The sequence below is a fragment of the Pelodiscus sinensis genome, chromosome 9 (assembly GCF_052426305.1).
Source record: "Pelodiscus sinensis isolate ZL-2025 chromosome 9, ASM5242630v1, whole genome shotgun sequence".
In the NCBI taxonomy this organism is placed as follows: Eukaryota; Metazoa; Chordata; order Testudines; family Trionychidae; genus Pelodiscus; species Pelodiscus sinensis.
In genome coordinates, this window is record NC_143060.1 from 40,179,551 (window position 1) to 40,201,870 (window position 22,320).

Below are 22,320 nucleotides of genomic sequence, written 5' to 3' on the forward strand. Positions count from 1 at the left end.
CAAGCCCAATTCTTTCAGTCTTCCTTCATAGTTCCTTCATTCTCATGTTCTCTAGACCTTTAATCATTCTTGTTGCTCTTCTCTGGACCTTCTCCAATTTCTGCACATCTTTCTTGAAATGTGGTGCCCAGAACTGGACGCAATACTCCAACTGAGGCCTAATCAGCACAGATTAGAGAGGAAGAATGACTTCTTGTGTCTTGCTCACAACACATCTGATAATGCATCCTAGAATCATGTTTGCTTTTTTTGCAACAGCGTCACACTGTTGACTCATATTTAGCTTGTGGTCCACTATAAACCCTAGATCCCTCTCTGCCATACACCTTCCTAGACAGTTGCTTCCCATCTGTACATGAGAAACTGATTGTTCCTTCCTAAGTGGAGCACTTTGCATTTGTCCTTATTAAACTTCATCCTGTTTACTTCAGATCATTTCTCCAATCTGTCCAGATCATTTTGAATTATGACCTTGTCCTCCAAAGCAGTTACATCCCCTCCCAGCTTGGTATCATCTGCACACTTAATATGCGTACTCTCTATGCCAATATCTAAATTGTTGATGAAGATATTGAAAAGAGCAGGTCCCAAAACAGACCTCTGTAGAACCCCACTTGTTATAGCTTTCCAGCAGGATTGTGAACCATTAATAACTACTCTCTGAGAATGGTTATCTAGCCAGTTATGCACCCACCATATAGTAGCCCTATCTAAGTTGTATTTGCCTAGTTCATTGATAAAAATATCATGTGAAACCATATCAAATGCCTTACTAAAGTCTAGGTATACCACGTCCACCACTTCTCCCTTATCCACAAGACTCATTATCCTAACAAAGAAAGCTATCAGATTAGTTTGACATGATTTGTTCTTTACAAATCCATGCTGGCTGTTCCCTATCACCTTATTATCTTCCAAGTGTTTGCAGATGATTTCCTTAATTACTTGTTCCTTTGTCTTTCCTGGCACAGAAGTTAACCTGTAATATCCTGGGTTGTTCTTATTTCCTTTTTTATAGATGGGCACTATATTTGCTCTTATCCAGTCTTCTGGAATCTCTCCTGTCTTCCATGATTTTCCACAGATGATAGCTAAAGTCTCAGATACCTCCTCTGTCAACTCCTTGAGTATTCTAGGATTCATTTCATCAGGCCCTGGTGAGTTGCAGACATCTAATTTTTCTAAGTGATTCTTTTTTTTATTTTATCTTCTAAACCTACCCCCTTCCCACTAGCATTCACTATGCTAGGCATTCCTTTATCAGACTTCTCGGTGAAGACTGAAACAAAGAAGTCATAAAGCATATTTGTCATTTCCAAGTTTCCTGTTACTGTTACTCTCTCCTCACTGAGCAATGGGCCTACCCTGTCCTCGATCTTCCTCTGGCTTCTAATGTATTTATAAAAAGTCTTCTTGTTTCTTTTTATGGCTGTAGCTAGTTTGAGCTCATTTTGTGCCTTTGCCTTTCTAATCTTGCTCCTGCATTCCTGTATTGTTTTCCTATATTCATCCTTTGTAATTTGTCCTAGTTTCCACTTTTTATATAACTCCTTTTTCATTTTCAGATCATGCAAGAATGCCCATTTGCATGACTGAAAATATACAGATTAATATTATGGATAATTGACATAATGATTAATCTCTCTATATAAAAAAGTTTTCCTGCTGGAGGACAGAATGACATCATCAGCGTCAGCAGAGTGTGATGGGGAAGCAGCATGACCCCACCCACACTTCAGCTCCAGAATGCCTGTTCTAGGCATTCTGGGGGTGGAGTGTTGCTGCTCCCAGCACCTGCCCTCCATGGTGCTCCAGGGGCTGTGCTGGTGGCGGCCTCTCCCTCCGCTTTTCCCAGTGCTCTGCGGAAAGGAGCAGGCTGGAGGTGCGGGGTCTCTTCAGGGCAGGGAGTTCATGAGGTACTGGTGGTGCAGGGTCTGGGCCTGAGGAGATGGGGGGCACTTGTTTTTGCCCCACATGCCACTGCCAGGCACCACTGGAGCAGTGGGAAAATCTTCCAGGAAGTGTGTACACGTGCTGCTCTTCCCTCAGCTAGGGGAGGGGAAAGGGAAATGGCAGTGCGCAGAATTGGCAAGCCAGATCTGGTAGGGAGGCTTGGGGCTCCCTCCCGTCTCCGCCTCAGGATGCTGATGCTTTAACCTTGCAGGGGGAGTTGGTGTAAGGCTTGAGTGCCAGCATGGACTCCCTGCTGTGGGGGAGAAGGAGGGACTGAGCTGGAACTGGTGAGTGAGGGGGATGGGTGGAGGGGCAGGAGCGAGGAAGTCGCGAGCAGGGCAAGCTAGGAACTCATCGTGTCCTGCCTCTGTGGCCCAGGCTGCCCATGGGCTTCCTTCTGCTTTGGCTCTGCCTACCTGCACACCAAGCCTGTTGACACTTATGTGATTACATCACTCTGTCACCCTGCAGGAAAAAAACATATATTTATAGAAATACTATCTAAACTTGTCACTAATTGCAAAGATTAGCAGATTGTTCTAGAGCCCATTTATGAGCACTGTATCAACATTATAAAGACTGCTGATGTAAAACTGCTTAATGCACCAAAAAGGCAAACTGTGCATATGATAAAAGGTTGGTACTGCCCCAAACTTGTGTTCACTCCCTCATGTATACCGGAGTCTATGATGCTGCAAAGTAGTATCACCAATATACAGATAGCATGTAGCTGTATTTCTCTTGCACCATAGACCCTGCAGTTTCAGTCTTTTCTCTGGTGCAGTGCTTGCATTCTCAACTCTAGGGACACATAAGGCTGGCTGATGGGTAAAAGTAGTTCATATAAGTGTAGACCTTCTACCAGGTGCCATTAGGAGCAGTAAAGGGACAATGCTGTGTAAGAGTTTCTTCTAAATAAACAGAATGATTGGCTCAAGCTCCATCCATATGCTCATACACTTAAATTTTAGGAACTTAATATTTAACACCTCAAAAACATATTTAATAGTGTTTCCTCCTCACTTTCAAATATTCAGTTGTCTTTAGGTACATGAAACCATATACACCTCTTAACTGGAAAAAACTGTAATAATCATATATTTATGTAAAATAAAATTAGCTAACTCAGACTGTGAGAGGAGTCTGGCCAATCCCATAGTCCCAGTAAGTAATTGCTCAGCTTGCTGAGGTCCAGAGAAATTTAATTTACAAAACAATATGCACTCATGAATCCCATTAGACTCAGGCTATGTCTACACTGCACAGTTATTTCAGAATAAGCTATTCTGAAATAGTTATTCCAAAATAGTTTATTTCAAAATAGCACATCTACACAGCAGGGAAGCCTCAAAATTAGTCTGAGGCAAGCTTCAGACTACCTCGATGTAGGCATGCTATTACGATTTAGAGCTGCAGGAGAAATAACTTAGAATGGCCCTGGTGAGGGGCTATTTTGAAATAGCAGAAGTGGAGCGTTAACACAGGCCTTATTACGAAATAGCTATTTCGGAATAGGCATTATTCTTTGTAGAATGAGGTTTACAGAAGTCAGAATAAGCCATCTATTATTTCAAAATTATTTTGAAATAACAGAATTGCTGTGTAGACGCTCGCATAGTTATTTCAGCATAATAGTCATTATTCTGAAATAACTTTGCTGTGTAGACATACCCTCAGTGATGTCAAGTAAATGTCAAGATACTGTTCTCTCCAGCTCTGAAGCTATTTGTTTCAGTCCCACAAATTAGCTCTACTGCTGCCCGGTCCTGTCCAACTAAGTCAGTTCTATTTAGAACTGTCTGAGAGTCTGTAGGCAGGAAATGAAATGAAATGAAAACTCCTTGATCGTTTTCCAGTCTTTCAAACACTGCCCTACCCACTCAGACAGCGTCCATTCACTCCTCTTGTTGAATGTGAACTACTTAGGTAATCAAAATCCACTATCTGTCTGCTCGAGTGTCCCACGTACCTCAGGCTATGCCTTTCGCAGCTTCATCCTCTTATATAAATACATTTACATGCAGGAAATCATCATTCCCAAAACATAAGGCAAACAGGCTCCAACCAATAGTTACAGAAGATGGCACAGAAATGCACTGGGACAAAATTATAATCATGTAAGTTAAGCCTGGAGGTTATGTCTACACTGAGCAATTAAAAACCCATGGCTAGTCCACGTCAGCTGACTCAGGCTCACATTGCTCAGGGTAAGGAGCCCTTTAACTTCAGTGTAGATGTTCAAGGTTGGGCTGAAGACTGAGCTCTGGAATCTTCCCCACTCACAAAGACCCGGAACCCAGACCCCAGCCCATGTAGCTACACACAATCTGTGACTAGCACATGTCAGTGACTCAGGCTCTCAGTGCTCTGGCTATGGGCTGTTTTAATTGTATGTAGATACTTGGGCTGGAATCTGATCTCTGGGACCCTGTAAGTGAGGAAGGTCCCAGGGCTCAAGCTTCATCCTAATCCTGAACATCTACACTGCAGTTAAAGGGCTCCTTATCTGAGCACTGAGAGCCTAAATCAGCTAACATGGGCCAGCCACTAATTTTTAACAGCAGTTCAGACAGACCCAGAGAGTTTATTTTTTCCTCTTTCTCCTACAGAGAGAGCATAGAGCTTTCTACCTCTGGGGCTTACCTCAGGAATATAAGAACTGTCATACTGGGACAGCCAGAGTTCTATCTAGTCTAGTATCCCTCCTTCTTAGTTTACTTGGAGGCAGTGGACCAGATTAAGAATCTCACTGTCATTTTCAGGACAAGCTCCCACATGCTGAATATGGTATAAACGTCTCTTTCCAAGTTGTACACTTTGCTCCTCCCTGCTGGCAACGTTGGAAACTTTATGACGACAAAGTTTGGTTACTATAACTCTGTCTTCACGGCACTCTCAGCTCCTCATTTTCAGTTTGTTCAGGATGCAACTACACATTTTCTTACTCACTGATTTGATCAGCTGTGTGTATAATGTGCCCACATTCCAAACTTTACCTTGGTTGCCTATAAATTAGCAGAGATATAGGCTGGCACAGTTGGTTTTAAGTGTGCTGGCCCAGCCTATATTTCAGTATATGCTTTTTGTACTGTAAAAATAGTAAAGGAAGTTTTTTTCTATTAGCTACAAAGCCTGTATCTTTTTCAGTATGCTAAATAATAGCATTTTTTCTCATGAAGGGTTTTGGTTCATGGCTGACATGTTTGCTTTCCTTGTCTAATGTTTCACATTCAACCCCGTAAATAGAACATTATTTGGTTGATGTGAGGGTTTAAGGGACAGCCAATGCAGTGGTACACTCCTGTGAAAACCATAGGCCCAGTTCATTCCTGCTCTGTGGGGCTGTATCTAGACTACACCTCTCTGTCGACAGAGAGATGTCAATTAGGCATGTCGAAATTGCTAATGAAGCGAGGATTTAAATATGAGGTGTGCAAGATTTTTCAAAAAAGGGTTTATTTTTCAAAAGATCCGTGTCTAGACTGCCGTTTCTTTCAAAAAAGCTCTGTTTCAAAACAAAGCGGTGGCCATGTTTATGTTAATAAAGCATGGGATATTTAAATCCCTGCTTCATTAGCAATTTTGATGTGCTTAATCTACATCTCTCTGTCGACAGAGACATGTAGTTTAGACGTACCCTGGCTTATTTATACTGGTTCTGCTGGAGCAGAGGAGCCATGAGTCCAGTGTTGGAAAATTCCCCTAATATAGAGAGAGTCTCCATGTGGAGTATAGTTGGTTATAACTACCCTACTAACCCAATTATGCAAGGAGCACATTTGGAGAAAAGGATACAGTACTGCAGCAACTATTCCACTCCAAAGTACTTATATGATTCTTATGCTCCAATCTGGTATGTATTTATCCTCTTATGGTACCTGTAAAGTAGAGTATAGTTCCCTAATGAGAAACTGAGGCAGGGTGAGTTTAGGGTGATCAGAATCTTGATTTTATAGGCTTATTCAGAATTTTTTCTTATATAAAGGCCTATTATCTCCCACCCCAATTTTTAACAATTTCTGTCTGGTCACTTTATGGGATTTGCTCACAATTACACCAGATGTTCATGGTAAATGGAATTGAATTTGGTCTCCCAGAGCTGAGATATCACTCTAATCACTGGGCAATCCTTGCTGGCTGCTTGGCAGGCTTCTTGGGACACAGACAACTGGTCTCAAACTAGGGCAGGTCTGAGGCTGTTCTAACACGTACCACAGGCTGAAGTGGCTCCAAGTTGATAGACTGAAAATAGGGAAGGGTACAAAGGTGGCATTGTAGTTAACCTTTGCCCCATCTCCTTGGGCCCTGCATCCAGCATATTGCATTTGAAAAGGAATATGTTGCACAAGCTGCTCTCTTTTCACTGTTGTGTTTAACAATGGCTGCTTTACTCAGGTATCATCTACAGAACATGGATCTAACATTCTAACCTATTTGTCCAGTTTAATGTAAAACTTTTAAAAAAGTGAATGGATTCAGCATAGATCATTAATTCAACTTAAAGAGGATTCCTGATAAACTTAAAATCAACTACTGTAGCATAAAGGACCACAGGCTGAAGAAATGCCACAAAGTAGATAGTCATTTACTGTCTTATATAATACAACATGGACTAAATGTACTGATAGGTTTCAGAAGATCAATAAAGCAGAAAAGTGTGTAGCTCTTTTTTGCAGATAAAGAAGACAGAATTATAGAGTTGAAATGAAAGTAACTGTCCTCTCTGTTTCCCAAACCATTTTACAGTGTGTAACTCTATACATGATAGTGTCAATATTGGTTTTTTGGACCATTCAGGTTCCCTTGGATCCCTTTTCACATTCACAATGATGTGACATCCCTGTAGCCACCAAAGCAATTGCTTACTAGAAAAAGTAATAAAAGGAAAGGAAGTATTTATGTATTTTATCTGTCTATAAGGCAATAAGTGCTTTGTTCTTTTGGGGAAAATGTTTTCACACTACTCACTTTTGCTTTTCATTTCATTCTCCTTCCCAGCTGGAAACAAGGAGAGCCAGTACTATGGGACTGAACTTCTCATTAGGAGTCAGTTCTCCAGCAATCACATTGTCTGAAAGGCCTCTTAGATACTTCTCTGCTGTACCATCCCTTAGGGTACGTCTAGACTGCAAAACTATTTAGAGATACCTCAGTATCCCAAAATCGCTACCCTGCGTCCAAGGAATGCGCCTACTATTTCGAAATAATTTTTGAAATAACAGACATGCTGTTTCTGCATCCCTGTAAATCCTGTTCCAGGAGGCATATGGGAGGTCTCGAAATAGTGTTTTAATTTGAAATTTAGCACCGTGTAGATGTGTCAAATTTCAAAATAGCCTATTTCAAATTAGCTTATTTCAATTTTAGAGTTCAGTCTAGACGTACCCTCAGAGACATGAATGACAACCTCCAAAAAGTAGAGCTTACAAAAATCCCATAGGATGGGGATTCAAGCTGGGCATCACTACATGAACTTCCAGTCAGCGGGAATTCTGTGGTTTTCCAATTTCTGCTTATCCCTGGCAGCAGAACTGCCGGAACTTGTTCTGCGGTTAGATGTGAGTGCTTTTGTCTTTAAAATAAATTAGACTCACCTCTTGTAATACACCCTTTCCAATCAGTAAGGTTCTAGATACAAAATTTATATCTATAGCTATATATGCATCCACAAACATGAGTCGTGGATATCCGCAACCACAGCTGCAGGTGTGGATACCCGTGGTTATAAAGCAGATATCTGCAGACTTGCAGGGCTCTACCAATCGGACCTAGAGCTCTTGCAGCTGAAGACCCATAGGTGTGTCCCAACCCTGCACTATGGCCTGGGTTCTAGCTTAGTATTAAACCTTTAAATATAATACCTTTTGGCAACTTTTCTTTTCCAATATTTGATAATACTTGTTCCTAATTTCAGACTGAAACATTGCCCGCTTTAAAAAGCTAAAGCACTGAAGGGCAATATGAAGAGTAACAATTGTTTTATGCAAGACTTTTTGTGGGAATTTTGCCTGCAGACTGTAGGATACAATGTTTTGAGATACAATGTTGTTTATTTCTGGACATATTGATTACTTCCTGGACGTGTGATGTAGTTGGAATATTGTCTGTCTTCTACTGTTTCTTAATCAGGTTTTGAGAATGGACTTAAAATCACCAAACTCGTGCCCATGAAAGCTCATGATTCCATCTATATATGTTTTGTTAGTCTTTAAGGAGCGGTAAAACTATTTGTTGTTTTTTAAGTTTTTCCATTTACAGACTAACTCAGCTACCCCCTCTGAAGCTTTTGATCACTTTTTAATCTACTCATATATTTTGTAAGCCTGATGACTTCTCCCTGTATTGACAATCTCAGGAGAATTCTATTAAAATGTCAGCTGGTTTACTAGTGTACTGTTCTCTTGCATTTCAGACATAAAATAGAAAAAAAATGCCATAAGACCATACTATATCATGCTATTACATTGCTACACAGCAAACAGAATCAAATACAAATTATTTGTATCCACATAATCCATATAACTATGGTCACTGGAATGTAATGAGTCAATATAAATAGAGTAGAACTCTGGTCCAGAAAAATTGCATTCAGCGTGGCCCACAGGAAATAGAGAATAACTTGGTGCTGCATTAGATACATCTACATTGCATTTGTTCAAAAAACAAAAAAAACCAAAAAAAAACTGCAAAGCACCACCTACCAGAATGCACTCCATTGCCAGTGGAGAGGAGAAAAGTGCAGTCAGGAGCAGCTGACATTTGTTGTATTATGAAGCTGTTTTGCTGAGTTCAGTATAAATTAACAGGATAAAAGCTGAAAAACTAGCTGCCCACCAACATTTTCTGTTTTACATACATGGACCCATGGTCAGGAGAATTGTAGGCAATGGAAGTTTCATGATACTTTTGCCCCCAAGTAAGGACTATAAGATCAAACCTAAAGCTAATAAGCTTCCTATTAGCATATCAACATGGCAGATTTTCTTTAAATTATATTGGTTATATTTTGAACAGTTTTAGCAAATCTCACAATAAAACAGCAGCATTCGAACAGATTTTAGAATTTTTATTTAAACGCAGTTAATTTACTAAAGAAACACATTTCTACAAAATGCAGACAATGTGAAATCCAGAAATATTTTTAGACATAACTATATTTTCAAAAACCTTAAATGTTTTCGTTTCTATCACATGACTTTATGATTTGCTAAAGTGGTATATTATAGAAGTTTGTAATGGTCTTATATAAATCACTACATGATACACATTTCTAATCTTCTTATAAGACCATGGGTCTGTCTGTTCTTCTGTTTGTTCAAGAAATCCAAAATGATAAAAGCAACAACCATCAATTTTGGTATGCAGGGTCCTCTTATCATAACTTAAAGCAGGGGAATGGTTTGGTTGTGCCAGGACAATGAGATGTGCCTGGAATTCAATTGTTTCTCATAAAGTGGAATGGGAGGGGTCTCCTAGCAGGCACAGTTATATTGTAGAATGACTACAGCGGGGCAGTAAGGGGCCAGGAATGGAGACCATGACATCTATAACCCCATTGGGCCAGCAGGGTGCAGAGGTGGTGAAAGGGACAGATATCTACTATGTATTTCAGAGTTCATCTGTTTGTGTGTCTGTCTGTCTGTCTGTTCCCCCAGCTGCAGTACATGCACTGCTCCTCCTGCTGCAGCTGTTGCGGCCATGGACAGGTGCTTCTTAGCTGGCCCCAACCTGCTGTGGTGAGAGACGGCTGAGGTTGTCCTCTCTTTGTGGAGCAGCCTGCATATTGAACCTCTAATCTCTAGTACTACCCCAGAACAATAATTTAAATGAAGAAAAACAAAAAGTATTTGAGGCAAGGACCCAAGCAACACTGGGTAAATTTTCTAGTGTTTTATATAGTAATTAAAGCACTACATACTGAAACATCGCAGACACCACTGATTTGTCTTTACCGTTAGTGTTACCCATGGTGTAGCATGTATTTTATAATATTTTAAGCAGCTCCTTTTGGTTGCTTCTGAACCTCAGGACTTTTAACTTCATATGAGCATTGTCCCATAGCTTCCAGTGTTTCCAAGATGCACAACTTGTCGAGATGCACTGGATACTGTGTCTCATCATAAACTTACATATGACATTCCCTAGAAGATGTGAAAATGAAAGTGATTTGTCAACTTGGCTTCACCAACATCCATGAAGTATATTCCCAATATACATCTCAAGAAATTGTACTTTTCCTGTCAGACTATGTGGATCTTGTTCTAACTTTGGGATACTGTTGTTTTATTTAAACTGTGTATTGATTAAAGCTCAACTGCTGGCTCACTCCCTTCAACTGCAATTTTCATTTTGGCAGTTTCATTTATATTACACTGAAATTCCATTCATCAGTTGAAGAGTTCAAATTCCAGTCTCTAGTTCACAACGTATTATCTAGAATTGCCTTTAAAAATCATTTTATAGAACAAAAGGTTATTTTTTTAGTAAGTGTGACCCCCTAGTTACTTTCATTTACAAATAATACTGTTTATATTTGGGTGAGAAGAGGAAACTTTACAGAGGCAGAGGCTAAAAATTAGAGATTTCAGGGCAGTCTTGTGAGATAGATAAAGCATTTGATACCAACATTTGCACTAATATTTTTCAGTTATAAGTAATGCTTAAGGCATTAATACCTCAAGAATTGTGGCACCCCAATTTTATGTTGACTGTTAAAGTACAAAGCTGGGAATCTGAGTGCAATAAACGTTATTTCATGGATTCTAAAGAGCTAATCAAATGCCCCAAAAGGGGTATGTGGTGGTTCTGTCTGAAAAACCGTTTTTTGTTTGGTTTGGTTTTTAAATCATAGCATCTGGGGTTTTAATCCGAGAGCCATTATTGTGGCTCTCAGATTGGCTTACGAAGTTTAGCGACTGACACCTACACATCTTTGGTGAAATCTGCTAGGATCATTGAATATGAGTGTGGACACTAATATAGAAAACAGTTAAATCTTTGTAAGAAAATTTTGTAAAGGCAGCTTGCCAATGACCCTTAAACAACTAGAGGTAACCCTCTGTTCTAATGATCACTCAGTGCAAATTAACACTCAATGCCTAACCCACCATAATAAAGTAGTGTTGGAATAGCTAGCTACATGTTGATTTCATGGGCATCTTTGAGTCCTACCAGTCTGTTTTTAATCATAAACATGTAGATGGAAGTTGCTTAGCAGGAAATAGTCTTTTTGCACTGATAATTATGCAAGCTGTACGAGCAGACTACTGGATGGGGGCACCTGTCAGCAGGTTTGTTACTTCCTGATTGAGATGGTAATGGGTAACTAAAGCCTTGTAGGGTTTCTCTGTGTTCCATTTTATCCACCATCCTGTTCACTATGATTACATTGTATACATTGGTTGCAATGTCCCAATACACAGATGATACTCACATTAAATCTTATTTTTGTTGAATTTGGATAGTCCACTAGCTGTGTTTTTTCAGTGGTTGACACTGTATCAAGTGGAATAAAGTGGCCATGGTAAAATAAAAGTGATACAGCCAAGTAGTGAAAAATGTCTAGGATTCTAAGTTTGTCTTTTATTGGAGTGGGAATGTATGTACTACATTTGTCATTTCAGTCTTTATTCTCAAGGTCATTCTGGACCCATTTCTGAATTATCAGGTTGCAGCTGTAGCACACGGTACCTTTTTAAATGTATTTCTAGCATAAGCTGTGATTATTTCCATCTACTGCAGATCTTACCATAATGATCCAGACCTCCATAACTTCAAACCCACTCTACTGCAATACTGAAATTACAGATGAATGAATAATATCAAATCATGTCTGTGAATAGTTCATGAGAAACTAGGTTTCAGTCCAGCCTATTCATCCTTCTTCGTTTGCTGCTTGTGAGTGGTGTAGTATGACTAACATTTTATGTGTACAAATGTTCCCATTTTATGTGTACATAGCATATTTTGGGTTGATAAGCAATATAGGTTGAACCTCTCTAGTCTTATACCCTCAGGACCTGGTCAGTGCTGAATGAGAGAATTTGCTGAACCACAAGAGGTCAATATTATCTAGCAGCATTATTGACACTTCCACTACTTACTGGGTAATTAGAAGACATTTAGGAGAAAGTAATAGCTAAATAACAGCACAGAACACTGAGGCCTGGTCTAGTCTGGAGCAGAAAGTTGACCAAGATATGCAACTCTACCTATATTATTTGTATAGTTGGAGTTGATGTATTTTAAAAAGCTGTCCAAACAGAGGGAGGTCAATGGGAGCAAACAGCTTCCTACACTCCTGTCAGCTTCCCATACTCCTCATGAGGAGCAGGAGTACTGGCAGATATGTGCCTTGAGAGCCAGGACCGGTCATTGCAAACAAACTTTATAGGCCCACAGGAAACTTAGCCATACCCATGATTAGTGGAATCCAGCTAACTAAAATCATACCAGACCACAGATGTTGCCGAACCAGACAGTGGTAGAGAGGGTCAACCTGAGTTATTTTAACCAAGAGAAATTTATTCTGAGTAAATGAATCATAGATTCATAGATCTGGAAGGAACCTCAAGAGGTCATCAAGTCCAGTCCCCTACCCTCATGGCTGGACTAAGTATTGTCTAGGCCATCCCTATAGATGTATATCTAACCTGCTCTTAAAAATCTCCTGTGATGAAGATTCCACAATCTCCCTAGGCAATTTATTCCAGTGTTTAACCACCCTGACAGTTAGGGACTTTTTCCTAATGTCCAGACTAAACCTCCCTTTCTGCAGTTTAAGCTCATTGCTTCTTGTTCTATCCTCAGAGGCCAGGAAGAACAATTTTTCTCCCTCCTCCATGTGACACCCTTTTAGATACCTAAAAACCGCTATCGTGTCATCTCTCAATCATCTCTTTTCCAAACTAAACAAGCCCAGTTCTTTCAGTCTTCCTTCATAGGTCATGTTCGCTAGACCTTTAATCATTCTTGTTGCTCTTCTCTGGACCTTCTCCAATTTCTCCACATCTTTCTTGAAATGTGGTGTCCAGAACTGGACGCAATACTCCAACCGAGGCCTAACCAGCGCAGAGTAGAGCAGAAGAATGACTTCTTGTGTCTTGTTCATAACACACCTGATAATGAATCCTAGAATCATATTTACTTTTTTTGCAACAGCGTCACACTGTTGACTCATATTTAGCTTGTGGTCCACTATAACCCCTAAATCCCTTTCTGCCGTACACCTTCCTAGACAGTCGCTTCCCATTCTGTATGTGTGAAACTGATTGTTCCTTCGTAAGTGGAGCACTTTGCATTTGTCCTTATTAAACTTCATCCTGTTTACTTCAGACCATTTCTCCAATTTGTCTAGTTCATTTTGAATTATGACCTTGGCCTCCAAAGCAGTTGCATCCCCTCCCAGCTTGGTATCATCTGCACACTTAATAAGCGTACTCTATGCCGATATCTAAGTAGTTGATGAAGATATTGAACAGAACTGGTCCCAAAACAGACCTCTGTGGAACCCCACTTGTTATAGCTTTCCAGCAGGATTGTGAACCATTAATAACTACTCTCTGAGAATGGTTATCCAGCCAGTTATGCACCCACATTATAGTAGCCCCATTTGGGTTGTATTTTCCTAGTTTATTGATAAGGTCATGCGAGTCAGTGTCAAATGCCTTACTAAAGTCTAGGTATATCACTTACACCACTTCTCTCTTATCCACAAGATTTGTTAGCCTGTCAAAGAAAGCTATCAGACTGGTTTGACATGATTTGTTCTTAAAAATCCATGCTGGCTGTTACCTATCACCTTATTATTTTCCAGATGTTTGCAGTTGAATTCCTTTATTATTTTCCCTATTATCTTCCCTGGCACAGAAGTTAAGCTGACTAGTCTCTAGTTTCCTGGGTTGTTCTTATTTCCCTTTTTATAGATGGGCACTATATTTTCCCTTTTCCAGTCTTCTGGAATCTCTCCTAACTTCCATGATTTTTCAGATATCATAGTTAAAGGCTTAGATACCTCTTCTATCAGCTTCTTCAGTCTTATCTGAGAAATTCACTTTATGGCTACAATAAGGATTCGTCATCCAGTCAAGGAAAAGAAATAATACAAGATGGCAGTTCAACGAGTTTATATAAGGATTTTTGAACACCCAGTAAACAACTGATATATAGGCCTAACCAGTAGCTCAAATAGTTTCATTAAAGCTTTATGCTGATTAACATCTAATAACCCAATTTGCAAAAAACCTTACAAAGAGAAAAACAACTAAATTCTAATATAAAAGATGGTGGTGTTTTTGTTTTGATCAGCTTATGTTGGTTGGGAAAGATGCTTAAACTAAACTGAAAAAAAAGCCACTCTTTTACTGGGATAAAAGAGTGTCCACATAGGAGTTTTATACTGGTATAATTACACCTTTTAAAATGGCAAAACTTTCTTGTACAAAGAAGCCCTAAATGCCTTGTGTAAAGTCACACAGGGAGTATGTGTAGATAAGATAGGGATTAAATGCAGAGTCCCTCTCCAGTGACTTAATCACAAAACCATCTTTTCTCCTCTATATGTGTATTGCATGTCTCCTTTTGAAAAATTTCTGGAGGTGTAAGTGAGTAGGATATAGTAGCCTTGCTTTTGAGTGAGGGGTGAAACACCGTAAGCATGTAACACCTGTTCTTCAATCTCACACTCTGCCTACATTTTCATTTCACAGTTCAGTTCAAGGTAGTGGTTATGCTCTGAAAAGCACTAAGTGGTCTGGAAACCAGTTATCTCAGAAGCTACCTATTTTCTTATTGTAGGAACAGCGGTTTGCTCTCGCTGTCAGTACCTTTTGTCAAATTCTCCTTAGCTGATGGCAGGGCATTCTTGGTGGAGGGCCTACACTTCGAGGAACTTGTTTTCTTCAGTGTCTCCATGGAACTAAAGGCCCAATACAAGTTTTTAGTTTGGTTGGAGGTCTTTGTTATGAATTGACTGTGGCTTTGCTGGAACTAAAGTAAAACATCTTGTATTTTGCTGTTCCATAATTTCATTACAGATACTAGGCACTGAGGTGCTTGGTGATTAATATCAATAAACATGTCTAAATAAATATTCATTTTTTGTGTGTCTTCCTTTTCATGCTGTAACAAACTGTATTAGCTAGAACAAGATGTGTTAAATGGAGCAACAGTAGTCAAAGCACTTTTAGTTTACTAAGTGGTTGAGCTACATCAGTGTTTCTTAAACTGTGTTCCATGGCATACTGGTGTGCCACAAGGCAGTCGGAGATGTGCCACAGAGAACAGAATTCAAAATGGCCTTCCTTAAAGGAGCAGGTGACTTTTGTTGTTAAGCTTTACCCCGACCCTTTTCCCCTGGACATTTTTTTTTCTTTGTTTCTTTGTTTTCTCCTCAACAAAAAATCCTTGGTGTTCCTCACAAAATAAAAATAGTGTCTGGTGTTTAAGAAACACTGAGCTATATAATGTACAGATTAAAAAAATTACACTTATTACAGTTGTATTGCAAGAACATAGTGCATAATCTTGTGAATCGGGTATTTTAACTTACTCAAATATTAGATTGTAGACTGCTATCATGGCCATATCTATATTCCTCTACAGCAGTTTATAACAAACAGTGGTGTATCTAATATTTTAAAAAACTAGAAAGGAACTCTTTCATGTGCTTTTGTAAACATATTGCAGCCTGATTAAAGTAAATAGAAAAAAAATTAAAACACATTAAGAATTAATATAGTTATCTGATATCATTGTACCTTCTGGACTGGAGGATAACATATTTCATGACTGATACTAAATATAGTATTCATCAAAAATTAGGGGAATTGCAATTATGTGGAAACAAGAAACTGTTCTTTAAGCAGCAGAGCAGATGTTGGATTTAAATGGATGGACTCCATTTGACAAAAGTGTAAACCATTACAAAAATCAATATTTTCAGTTCTAGTGAATTTAGAAACTGTTTTTAGATCTTGTTAAAATTATAAAATCCAATAATATTTTACCTGGAATACTTTTATGTCTAAAATTTGGCAGCATCACATAACTTAAAAGGATGGTAAGCTTCAAGATATTGATTCAACAAAGGCTTTAAACATCTACAGTGTCATAAAAATGATCTGCAGCTATAAAACAGATAACATGATTATGCTACAATGCATTATAATTTCCCTCAGGCGGTAAGAAAAATGCAGGCTGTCCGCTAATGTTTTTTTCCTGTATAAATTGAAAAATGAAAAATAAAATATGAAAAACAAACAAACAAACCTTGAAGTCCCCATTGTTTGACAGGCTAGCTATTTTATAATGTCCCAGTTAAAGAAACTTCTGATCCTTCAGTTTCAATAATAATAGTAAAGAATTGAATAGTTGTCCTTATACTCAATCATAATTGGTCATTCAAAATCTGAGTTTCCTGATAACTTGCTAGAGAGCTTCAACTTTACTATTCCGGTTTTAGTTTGAGGACTGAACCCAAATAACTAGATTTGTTTTGAAACCTCAGATGGAATTAGCCATAAGAAATGTAATATAAAGGTCAGGTCTTAATCTACTGCAATAGCTTAATGACTTCTGTCTGAACTCTATAGATTCCTGATAGTAATTCCACTTCTGAATGTATGTCAGATCTTGGGAAATTTTCTCATTTGAAAGGTACTGCATGTCAGCAGATTTACTAATATGCTTATTATTTGAACTTCAGCAGTGAAAGAAAGTGAAACAATTTGATCCTCCAATAGCCCTGTATTACTGGTTAGAAAGCAGATAAAATAAAACAAGATTTAACCCGGCACATATACCTGAACAATCAGTGAAACCTGACAAGCCAACATTAAGTATTCCGAGTGGTATTGTGGCCTAGGGATCACATGCAGCCTGCACATGAGAAAGAAGGAATAGTTTGGTTCTGCTTGGAGGTTTGTAAATTTAATTTGTTCAAAAACTCTGGAAGGGATTACTAGCTGGCAGGAACTCCATTTCAGCTGGGAGGAAAAATGCAAGTAGGAGTGATATTGGCATTATTGCTGTACAAAATAGTTTTGCTGGTTTAAGTGAACAAAAAAGGGCTAGGCTGGTTCAGTAATCACATATCCATTCTACTCTGTGGTCAGCGATAGGAGGACCTGAATACATTTGACATTCCACATTCTCATTACACTATTAAGAAACCTAGATAGATTACAAAATATTAACATTGATTTTAAAAATACTGTGAAGTACCTTTTCTCCATGCATTAAATATTTCTAAGAACACAGAGAAATAACACTATTCATGACATGACCGATTTATTGTCCTTTTGTTGGATGAACAACTTTAGGGTCTTCTGTTAATGATATTATTTTGCTATTCCCCTCTACATAGCCAACTCTTATTGCATCTTAAGATAATATCTCTTTTTCAATATCACTAGGCCAACGGGCTGGCGATTCCCTCCTCTGCAAAGGAAGACATTTTTTCAGTTTTCAAGCAATTGAGGAGGAATGTCTAAGGTATTTATTAATCGCCTGAGGTAGGATGCATACTTAATAGGAGAAAAACAAGGCTCCAGATTGATAAAGAAAAACTATACAGACACTACAGAGCTACAGATTTAGAAACTTTAATATAGAATTGTTAATGTTATTAATTATGGCTTACTATTTATATAAGGTTGGCACTTGCAGCAGCATATCTAAAATCACTTTGGTGATACAAAGTAAAAATCATTTAACTTGGAAAATGCTACAATACAAAATTTGCATTAAACAAAGTACAGTACATATTGACACCATTGATTCAGAACTTTAGTTTAAAATACAAGTAATTCTCACATTCTGAATTCTTCCTGGCAGCTGTGATATCATCTTGCTGACAATGTTTTCAAAAGGTGATTCCATGATGTTCACAGCAGGAATTTGTGGACTTAAATTAAACATGAAGACCCAGGTACTTGTGGAGTCTACTGAGAATTGATCTGTGCGAACTCGCTGAATAGTTTGGACTGATGAAGAGTGAAGACCAACAGTTAATGTGTTTTTTGAATAACAATACAAGAGAAACTCATAAATCCTCTCTGTTGAATGCATTGCTCTGTTTATGCTATCTGCAGTATAGCTACATAACACAAACATTCAGCCAAACAAAGTCAGAAGTCTATCACCCTGCCACAGAAGGATGGCACATGTGAAGCATACTCCTCCTCCCCTCCCCCCCCCCCGGCATCTGTTGAAGCTCATTCCCACAAACCCTGGCTGAGCCTACAAGGCTTGGGACAAAGCCAGGGAACTGCTGCTCAGTGTAACAGACTCCCATCCGAATCTAGAAAAAATGCCAGTGGTAACATCTGTGAAGTTGATTCTATTCTCAGGCCTGTACACAAGAATTTCTGTTGGGGGAGGGAGTGTGCTTTTTTTGTAATTGTGGACCACAAGGGTGTGAATGCACCCCCCCATAGTCCTCCAAGTAAGCGGGGAAATCAGCCCCAGCCTTCCACCCGGCTGGTCAGAGCATGGGCAAGGGAGGCTTGGGCAGCACACTGCTTCTGCCTTCCCCTGGCTAGCCACAGCATGCTTATTGGGAGACAATCGGGGAATGCTTTCACACCCTTCTTACACCCCCTGCATACTGGCCTAACTCTAAATTCATTTTTACTTCTTATTTTGTAATACAGTTTCTGAGGAATCACAGTAGGCAAGAAGCCAACAACAGTTGCGTGGCTTCTGGATTTTTGTCAGTGATTAAAACTATGAGAAAAATTCAGACAACAGGAAGAGTACAATGTCCTCAAGTGAAGTATAATGAATACCTTTCCCTCACAGAATGTACTTCAAAGATAGATGCAATCTAATAAGAAAAAAATCTAATTAAAATATGTTGTGAAATTTCTGTCCGACAGAAATAAAGAACCATAGAGACCAGTAAAACTGAAAAATTGGAATGATACATGATAGCTTTAGTATTTGAAACTACTGTATATCAGTTTTATACTCTCATTGACTGACTGCCCCTAGTTTATTAGGATTCTCAACTGTTGGTGTGTTGAGCCCAGAATTCTTTATTTGTATTGTTTTTTTTAATATTGTCTCAGCATGAGCTCTGAATATAAACAAATTAGCAATTTAGAAATGAAACAGTATATAGGTATTTTCTCTGTACAGAACACATACAGGCAATTGGTACAGAGTAATGTATTATATACATCATAGAAAAGAAAACTGAAGAAAGAAAACTTAGCTACTAGACATATTAAAGAGAAATTACCAAATACAGTAAACGTCCGATAATCCGGCACCTTTAGGACCCAGGGGGTGCCGGATTATCAGATATGCCGGACTATCAGATATGCCGGACTATCAGAAAGGGGGGCTATGAGGGGTCTGGGATGGGGTGGGGGGATGCCACCCCACACCCCTCATAGGCCCCCCTTCTGATAGTTCGGCTCTGCCCCAGGCGTCCCCGATTCAGCCGCTGCTGGTCAGTTTCAGCAGCAGCTGAATCGGGGATGCCTGGGACAGAGCAGCCGGGGTGCTGCCGGGTTGGTCCTGTAGCGCTGCTCCTCGGCAGCACAATGGCTGCTCTGCTCCAGACGTCCCCAAGAGCAGCTGGGGTGCCGCCGGATTGGTCCCGCAGTCCCGAGGGGCAGTGCTACGGGACCAACCCGGCAGCACCCCAGCTGCTCTGCCCCCAGCTTCCCCGATTCAGCTGCTGGTCAGTTTCAGCAGCGGCTGAATCTGGGAAGCCAAGCGCAGAGCAGCTCCAATTGTCCAGCTGCTCAGGGCACTTCCGGGTTCCTCATGGTGTCGGACCATCAGGAGTGCCGGAGCACTGGATGCCGGACTAATGGAGTTTTACTGCAATAGACTAACTCCAACTTTTCTTATCATTGATGCAGGAAGGACAAAGTTGAGATGAATAGGAATCTTTAATCAGTAGCTGGGTTGGAGAATGTTGGATAATATAAGGGAAGGAGAGAAAGAACTCTTGGGGTCTGGGTAGGACTCAGGAGCAGAAAGCTAAGGACCACAGGATGGGTAGCAGACTGAATGGTGAGCACTGGGATAGAAAGGTCTATGCTCTCCTTCTGAACCTGGAACAGTATCCAGGAGAACTGAGACTCTACATTTCTCAGCAAACAGTTGTAGAATTCCCTGAAAAAAAATTGTGTCATCCACTTCTAGTGCTTGGTCCTTAGAGGACAACCACTTACTAGTACCAGTTATTTCTCTAGCTCAGAGTTTTTCAAAGTGGTCCGAGGACCCACTCTGAGAAAGCTGCTACCAGGAGGATACAGTTTGTTTACTTACCAGCCCTGCCAGCTATAGAGCCTCACAGCTCCCATTGACTATGTGTACATCTACACCGCCCGCTTATTTTGAAATAAGCTATTCTCTACACTGCAGGGAAGCCTCAAAATTAGTCCAAGGCAGGCTTCCCTAATGTAGACATGCTATCTTGACTTAGAGCCCCAGTAGGCACTGGGGAGGAATAACTTAGAATGGCATTGGTGAAGGGCTATTTTGAAATAACTGCAGTGGAGCGTCTACACATGCTTTATTTTGAAATAACTATTTCGGAAATAGGTGTTATTCCTCGCAGAATGAGGTTTACAGATTTCAGACTAAGACATCTGTTATTTTGAAATCATTTCGAAATAACAGAATAGTTGTATAGATTCTCACTTTGTAATTTTGAAATAACGCTAGTTATCTCAAAATAATGGTGCAGTGTAGAGACACCCACAGTTCACCGTTTGCAGCCATGGGAGCCATGGAAAGCAGGGGCCTACCTCACATTGCTGTCTGCGGCTTCCCTTGGCCGCAAACTGGGAGGCTCCATGATGCTCCATGACTGTGGAGCCAGTTAGTAAACAAACCAGAGCGACCCAGTAGGAGCTTTCTTAGGGTGGGTCCACGGGCCCTTCAAATTGCCAGGGTTCCCAGCTTCCACCAGTGTGGCCCCAGGGTTCGCAGATGCCAATTATGAAGGACTGGTTGGGGGAAGTCTGCTCCCAGCCCCACCTCTTAGGCCTGAAACTCTGCACTTCCAAGGGCCCAGAGATGCCACCCTCTCCTCCCCACACTCCCTATATTAAGGATACCAGGCCCAGTGCAGGGAGGGCACATGGGTAAGTCTCACACATATACTTTCACCCTTGGATGCACAACTTGAGATATGTAAAGCCTCATTTTTCAGAATGCCTAGCCTTCTCACAGCACTTCAAAACACAGCTCTAACACACTCCACTTTTCAATTGTAGTTGTTAGTGCCCAGGACTCCTGCAAATCTGCCCAACAGTCTGACACTGGCATCCCGAAAATGAGTCACATGCAATTAGTATTTGGGTTAAGTGCTTTTACTAGCAACATCTAAGAATCTTTTAGCAAAGAAAGAGATAATACAGGCAGTCCCCGAGTTACGTGGATCCGACTTATGTCGGATCCGTGGTTACAAACGGGGCCCGTCTCCCTGGTCTCCAGCAGACCAGGGAGAGGAAGCAAAGCGGCGGAGCACGTGGGCAGTGGACAGCCCAGACGCGTCTGGGCTGTCCGCTGCCCACGTGTTCCGTGGCTTTGCTCCCCATCCCCCTGGTCTGCAGACCAAGGAGAGGGGAAGCAAAGCAGAGCAAAGCCGCGGAGCGCGAGGGCAGCAGGACAGCCACGGCACGTCTGGGCTGTCCCGCTGCCCCCGTGCTCCGCGGCTTTGCTCTGGATGCCTGTGGTACAGCAGCTGGGGCGCTGCCGGTTGGTCCCGTAGCGCCGCTCTGGGCACTACTGGACCAACCTAGCAGCACCCCAGCTGCTCTGCCCCAGGCGTCCTGATTCAGCCACTGCTGGTCAGTTTCAGCAGCGGCTGAATCAGGACGCCTGAGGCAGAACAGCTTGGGTGCTGCTGGGTTGGTCCAGTAGCGCCGAGGAGCGGTGACGCTACTGGACCAACCCAGCAGCACCCCAGCTGCTCTGCCCCAGGCGTCCCCAAGTCAGCCGCTGCTGAAACTGACCAGTGGCTGACTACAGGAAGCTCCTGCCCCGGGCTTCCTGGAATCAGCCGCTGATCAGTTTCAGCAGCAGCTGACTTGGGGACGCCTGGGGTTCTTAAGTTGAATCTGTATGTAAGTCAGAACTGGCGTCCAGATTCAGCCGTTGTTGAAACTGATCATCTTGTACGTAACCCAGGAACTGCCTGTAATCTAATTCTACATCAACTTCCTCAACCTTGAGACTATCCTTTCTTTTCCTGTGCCTTATTAATTTCAGACCTTCCAACTCATGTAACAAATGAGGCAAGGGTCTTATAGGCAATGGCCTCCTTCTCAGTACAACCCTAATTCTGTCCCAAAGCACCATCCCATATGTGCATTGAATGAGATAGGGGACCTGTGTAAAAAC